Source organism: Triturus cristatus, chromosome 10, assembly GCF_964204655.1.
Source record: "Triturus cristatus chromosome 10, aTriCri1.1, whole genome shotgun sequence".
Classification (NCBI taxonomy): domain Eukaryota; kingdom Metazoa; phylum Chordata; class Amphibia; order Caudata; family Salamandridae; genus Triturus; species Triturus cristatus.
This window is the reverse complement of record NC_140593.1, coordinates 349,785,911-349,793,639: the sequence shown is the minus strand read 5'-3', so window position 1 is coordinate 349,793,639 and position 7,729 is coordinate 349,785,911.

The following is a 7,729-nucleotide window of genomic DNA, read 5'->3' as shown; positions in this document are numbered from 1 at the left end:
GAAGCAGTGGATAAGAGCAGGGTGTGCACCAAGAGAGAAGTGTGGGTCCATCGGGATGGAAGACCAGTTATGCCTGATAGCATGATGTCTGCCATGGCCCGGATGTATCATGGACAGGGATACATAGGGAGAGATGCTATGATCAGGTCATTTAAGCAGACCTGGTACAATGCAAAATTCAGACTTGTAGCAGAAAGTCTTTGTCAGAGATGCCTAATATGTCAGCAATACAATCCTGGAAGAAAGACAGTAGTGAGCCTAGGAACAATAGGTTGAGAAGGAGAGCCTTTTACCAGAATGCAAGTGGATTTCATTGAGATGCCTCCCTGTAACAGGTTGAGGTACGTTTTAGTTATGGTCTACCTGTTTTCTAGATGGGTAGAGGCATTCCCAACAAGAAGAAATGATGGAATGACAGTGGCAAAATTACTTTTGAGCGAATTTATCCCTAGATTCGGATTCCCAGTAACAATTGAATCAGACCGAGGAGGGCATTTCCATAATGAGATCATAAAATTGATTTGTGAAGCATTGAATGTACAACAAAAACTACATTGTGCCTACCGACCAGAAGCTTCTGATGTGGTGGAACAGATGAATGGTCCCATCAAAAACAGGATAGGGAAAATATGTTTAGCCACAGGTATGAAATGGCCTGATGTCTTGCCTCTGGTACTCATGACTATTAGATCAATTCCAGACAGAACTACAGCAGGGTTAAATACAACATAGGTTTCGGTAACCTCATTTTCCCTGTTTGCCATTGTCATTTTATACAACACATCTTCATCCGGGGTCTCAAAGGCTATCCCATCAGGGGTACAGAATATAGTGCAATTCATCTTACACCAATCCCTACCTAATAAATTCACAGGACTGGTATCGCACACAACAAAGCGGTGCATTTCGGAAAATTTCCCTATGCTAATTTTCACTGGCTCTGTAAGATAAGTTTTAATCTGTCTGTTGGATACACCAACTACTTGGATCGTTTCATCCGAGAGAGGAAGGTTCTTAACATCAGCTGACCTGACAGTTGATCGAGTAGCACCAGTATCAACTAGGAAAGTAATACTTTCATTATTTATCTTCCCATCTACAAATGGGCCTGTCCGGTCTACTTCTAGAGTTGCGCCAAGTACGCACTCTTCTTCCTCCCTTCGGCACCGTCAATAACCCTCTTCTGAATCACTCTCATCGCGTTGTAGCCAATAGTGCGAAACAGCGCTAGCGCGTGGCAGCTTATTTACCTGTTCTTCGTTGTAGAATCCTGTTTTGTTACTATATTTCTGGGAGTTTTTGCTCTGTGGAAAAGGCGGATTTGGCACCTGATTCTGTTGGGTTACAACCTGCTGCTGTCACTGCGGTTGACCACTCACCTCATTCTGCACCTGTGGATTCAATGATGCATTTTCATTGTTAGTACTTGGGGGAAATTTACACTCGGATTTCCAGTGCCCTATTCTACCGCAATTATGACATGGGAAATTCTTTTTAGCTTCTTCTATATTAAAATTTCCCTTACCTTTCCCAGGAATGAACTTTTGTCTCGGGCCTGTATTATTCACTTGTTCCGCTAATTGAGCTTCCTGTCTCTCTGCTACCTTTACTTGTGCCCACATAGTCTTTTCTTTTAATTTTCGCTGTTTTGCTTCAATCTCATCACTGAAATATTTTGCATGTCTCAATGCTTCGTCTATTTTCTTTTTTTGCCAGTCTACATTATGTTGATTTATCATTTCACTAATCTCTGGACGTAGACCATATAAAAATCTGTATACAAAATGACTTAAATCCTTTTCACTTAAATTTTCATCACCACTAAACTGTTTGAAGGCCAAACTCAGCCTTTCGTAATATGCATGTACTGACTCCTTGCTTTCCTGATGTGTTCTGTCAATTTTCACCCAATCTGTCTCTTTAGGACGTGAGTACTCACAAACTTTCTCTCGGGGCCATATTTACAGTGTGGTTTGTGGCCGAGGGCCGCACCGGTGGGCGCGGGGTCAGAGGGGGAGGGATGGGGCTAAAGCAAAAAAAATTGTGACCATGAGGTTGAACAAAGGCCCCTGCAGCAGACGCCTTCGTCCACTGAGCCACCAGACCCGGCATACACACATCTCTCTCTCTCCCCCTCCCTCCCCCTCTCCCTCCCCCTCAACCCCTCCTTCTCTCCCCCTCCCTCTCCCTCCCTCCCTCTCTCTCTCTCTCCCCCTGTCTCTCTCCCCCTGTCTCTCTCCCCTGTCTCTCTCTCCCTGTCTCTCTCTCCCTGTCTCTCTCCCCCTGTCTTTCTCCCCTGTCTCTCTCCCCCTGTCTCTCTCCCCCTGTCTCTCTCCCTGTCTCTCTCCCTGTCTCCCTCCCTCCGTCGCCCTCCCTCTCTCTCTCTCTCCCTGTCTCTCTCCCCCTGTCTCTCTCCCCCTGTCTCTCTCCCTGTCGCCCTCCTCCCTTTGTCTCCCTCCTCCCTCTGTCTCCCATCTCCCTCTGTCTCCCACCTCCCTCTCTGTCTCCCTCTCTGTCTCCCCCTCTGTCGCCCCCCCTCTGTCGACCCCCTCTGTCGGCCTCCCTCTATCGCCCTCCCTCTGTCGCCCTCCCTCTGTCGCCCTCCCTCTGTCACCCTCCCTACGTCTCCCTCCCTCTCTCCCTCCGTCTCCCTCCCCCTCTCCCTCCCCTCCCCCTCAACCCCTCCCTCTCTCTCCCTTCCTCTCCCTCCCTCTCCCTCCCTCCCCCTCCCTCTCTCTCCCCTCTCTCTCCCCCTGTCTCTCTCTCCCTGTCTCTCTCCCCCTGTCTCTCTCCCCTGTCTCTCTCCCCTGTCTCTCTCCCCCTGTCTCTCTCCCTGTCTCCCTCCCTCCGTCGCCCTCCCTCTCTCTCTCTCTCTCCCTGTCTCTCTCCCCCTGTCTCTCTCCCCCGTCTCTCTCCCTGTCGCCCTCCTCTATTTGTCTCCCTCCGTCTTCCTCCTCCCTCTGTCTCCTACCTCCCTCTCTGTCTCCCTCTCTGTCTCCCCCTCTGTCGCCCCCCCTCTGTCGACCCCCTCTGTCGGCCTCCCTCTATTGCCCTCCCTCTGTCGCCCTCCCTCTGTCGCCCTCCCTCTGTCGCCCTCCCTCTGTCACCCTCCCTACGTCTCCCTCCCTCTCTCCCTCCGTCTCCCTGTCTCCCTCCCTACGTCTCCCTCCCTGTCTCCCTCTGTCTCCCTCCCTCTGTCTCCCTCTCTCCCTCTGTCTCCCTCTGTCTCCCTCCCTCCCTCCGTCTCCCTCCCTACCTCCCTCTGTCTCCCTCCATCTCCCTCAGTCTCCCTCCCTCCGTCTCCCTCTCTCTGTCTCCCTCCCTCTATCTCTCCCTGTCTCTCTCCCTCCCTCTGTCTCCCTCCCTCTCCATCTCTCTCCCTCTGTCTCTCTCCTTCTGTCTCTCTGTCTCCCTCCCTGTCTCCCTCTCCCTCCCTCTGTCTCCCTCCCTCCCTCTGTCACCCTCCGTCTCCCTCCCTGTCTCCCTCTCCCTCTGTCTCTCTCCTTCCCTCTCCCTCCCTCTCCCTCCGTCTCTCTCCATCTCCCTCCCTCCCTCCGTCTCCCTCCCTCCCTCTGTCTCCCTCCATCTCCTTCCCTCTCCCTCCCTCCCTCTCCCTCCCTCCCTCCGTCTCTCTCTCTCTCTCTCTGTCTCCCTCCCTCTATCTCTCCGTCTCCCTCCCTGTCTCTCTCCCTCCCTCTGTCTCCCTCTGTCTCCCTCCCTCTCCCTCTGTCTCTCTCCCTCTGTCTGTCTCCCTCTTCCTCTCCCTCCCTCCCTCCCTCTGGAACCCTCCGTCTCCCTCCCTCCGCCTTCCTCTCTGCCTCCCTCTCTGCCTCCCTCTCTCTGTCTCCCTTCCTCTCCCTCCCTCTGCCTCCCTCTCCCTCTGTCTCCCTCCCTCTGTCTCCCCCAGACTGCGCCTCTCTGTCTCCCTCTCTCTGTCACCCTCTGTCAACCTGTCTCCCTCCCTCTCCCTCGGTCTCCCTGTCCCTCCCTCTGTCACCCTCTGTCATCTCACCCCCTGTGTGTGTCAGCCCTCAGCCCGTGCTGAGACAGCTTCTCAGAGGGCACACACAGCCGCACCCGAGTACTTCACAAGTCTTCAAAAGCCATTTACATGTTAATAAAGCTTTGTTGTATTGCACCTCTTAGGCCCCTGCATCTCCACTTTGACAATCACTGGAATCCCCCGGCCCCCACAGAGCAGAGTCTGGTCTGCTGCAACCAGCAGTGTTTGCTAACACTATTTAATTTTTTTTTTTTAACACAGGTAGGATGTCTGCAAGGTCTGCGGGCCGCCAAGGAAGGCTTACCGGGCCGCTGGCAGCCCGCGTGCCGTACTATGAGTAACCGTGCTTTAGGAGGTACTTTGTTTTTCAGAAAGGCGATAACCTGTTCATATTTCTTCATTACCTCGGGATCAGGAGCTCCAGTTTTTGGATCTCTAGGGCATTCCTGAGTTGCCCAATTGATCATTAATTTGCACTCTGTCCATAAATCTGCTGGTACTATTATGTCAAATAGACTATTCAGATCAATCCATAGTACTTTAGACAACTTCACAAATCTATCCACTTGCCTATACCATTCGACAGGCTTTTCGTGTGGTTGAGGGAAATCATTTGTAAAAGACAAAATATCCTGTCTTGTCCATGGAACATGTACATATCCTCCTCCTGGAATTTCTCTCATGGGGCATTCTGTTACTACCTTTTCTTTTTCTCTTACAGGGAATGCTGCAAACGTTTTATCTGGGGCATCATCTCGTTTTCGGTACCACCTGCTTCTCCATTTAGCCACATCTCCCCATTTTCTCAGCAAGATAATTATTTCCTTAATCTGACTTATCCGTCCTGTGGTGTTCAAATTTTCAATATCTTTTTCAGTGAAATCTATTCGATATGGTTTTTGTAAGGCCTTTATCTTTTCTTTTTTTTTTTAAATAGCTTTATTGCGGTTGAATTTACCATAAAAGCACATAACAGAAAATAAACAAAACGACAAAACAGACAGTCCGTTTCATGGATGCAGTTACACAACATTACATGATTTTTAAAACATTTGATCCTTTAAAAATATAAATACTTCCATAGATTTAAAAGTTGTAATAGCAATACTATCCTAAAAAGAATAAAATATTTCTTGCTCTCTTAAATTCACTTTGGCTAGTCTTAAGTTAAAATAGCATTATTGATCAGATTCCTTCGAGCAATCCACATTGAGTATAAGAATTTGGCTACTGTGCAGACAATTAATGGATTGGTGTCTGTTTTTAATATCCTAAAAAAGGCCAAATAATGTTTTATGCCCAGGTTCTTGCACAACTGTATTATCCATGGCTTCCTAATATAGGCATAAGCTGGACAAAATAGGATGACGTGAACCGGGGTTTCATCCTCAGTAGTACAGCCAGGGCAGGGGCGTACAGCTCCCCCCTTCCACCTATCAGAAATGTAAAAGAATGGCAATGTGCCGTATCTAAACTGTAGATAAAGTTTCTTAGCTAGTGTTGGTTGATTAAATCAATCGCAGACTCAAAGCTATAGACGGATTTTACATCCAGAAAAATATCGGTTAAGCTTGAGGATTTTACTGAGCGAAAAAGATTACTTAGGTTATTTTCCCTGACCGCACTAGTCACAATCTTCTTTGGAATAGCTGTGCAGGAAACTTCAGGATTAGACCAGAGTTCCTCAAAGCCATTCGATATAAGTGACTGTTTTACAAAGGCTAGCCAGGGAATCCTTCCGGAACCAATAGAAGCCATGACAATTTTGAGTTCCTCCTTGTAGCTCACCAACTCCGGTGTACTCCAGAGACGCTTCCAATAAAGTAACGGTCGGATGGCAATAGCGTCTGCAATTGGACAGACATTAAGATCAAGTCTTAATGGGAGTAGAGGAGTGCTTTTTGGGAGGTCCAATAGTTGTCTAAGAAAGTTATTTTCAGTTATAGATAGGTTACTTGTTGATGTATGACCCCAAAGTTCTGCCCCATAGAGAGAGGAGGCCCTGGCTTTCACTTTAAAAATTTCAAGCGGGGCACTAACTATTTTAAGGGTACAACTCTTCTGTACTTTAAGAATACCCCCTGCTGCTTGCGTTAGTCTTAGATTAGACTTGGCCACTTGAGGACCCCAACCCATTTTGTCATTTAAAGTCACACCCAGATATTCAAATGTTGAAACCCTTTCAAGAGGTCTGCCACCCATCATTGGATGGGGGCAGTTAACAGTTTTTGCATTAAAAGCCATGTACTTAGTCTTTTATCTTTTCAATATCTATACTCATTTCATTTGCTACTTCATCTAGTCTTTCGTGCAGATTTTTCGCTCTCCATGTTACACTTTTGCACAAAAATAGTAATTCCTCATCTTGATAAGTTTTTAATTTCTCTGTGGGAATAGTTCCTACTATTAACTTTTCCAGTACCATTCGTAATTTGGCCACATCTATTGATTGGGATTCTTTGTCTTTTCTCTGCAAGCTTCTCAACCATTCACTTAATTCATCTGTAGATGGACCTACTGTTTTTTTTACATTACCTCGTTCTGAATCCTTTTGCGTTTCTAATATTGATTCCACTGTCATTGTATGTCTTCCGCTAAATTTTGGCCTATAAAAGGGTTACTTGAAACATTTGGTTCGATCATACTCATTGTCTGTCTCCATAGGTTTTCATTTTGGCTCTGCTTTGGCTTCTCAGCCTGTTTATTGCTATTATAAGGAAGTGTTAAACAATGTGCGCTATCTTTTTGTTTATCAAAAATAGGCATCATAGGGCCTATCGTCACTAGAACAGTCACAGCTTCTAGATTTTTAGTCAATTCTCGTATCTTTTCAGTTAATTCTAAAGTTGTTTTTGCTAATTCTGCCGAATTTTCACCGTTTACCTTACCATCTGATTTTCTCTCTACCTCTCTAATGGGACACTGGTTCTGACTTAATGATTCACAAAGTTTCTCTCATTGGGGCACTTGGTGTCAACATTTCTGGTTCTGGTTGATACGGAGGTGGATTTTTATAAAACATATCATCAAGAACATCATCCTCCGATTCATTCACTCCATACCCTCTTGATTCAACATTATGCTTTTTTTCTGTGCATTTTCTACCTCCAATTTCTTCTGCGGTTCTTACAGGAAATAGACCTTCAGTCATAATCGCATTCCGCCACCTTCTCATTCTGTCTTCATGATTCTCATGTCCATATGATCTACCAAACATGTACCTATATCTTCCACCACTCCTCTGTCTCTCTAGGTCATGCATTTCATCTTCCCATTCTGTCAATGCTTCAAATTGTGTTGGTCTAGGTCTTGGTTCTGGATTCATCATTTTCTCTCTCAAATTTCTCAAAACTGCTAAATTAAATGAACCATGCTCTGCAAATGCCAAGACTCCGTCGTTCTTGGTATATTTTACCCAATTGTCTAACCAAATACAAGTATGATATCCGTATTTTGCAACCATAAAGGATGCGGGGGTTTGAGGTGGAGGAAGTAATTGTCCTTCCCTAGTCACAATCAGTTTCTCCTTCTTAAACCACTTTTTAATTCTACCAATCCAGGATTTTTTCTCCTTTTCTGGGGATCGTAATACATCTTTTTTTGTTTTCCGTATATCACTAGTCTCTCCTTATAACTGTACCACTAATCTGACCAATCGTAGCGCGACTCACACTAACGCACTAATCCGGAGCATCTAGGTCACCTTTGCAATTCTCCAATCCTAGC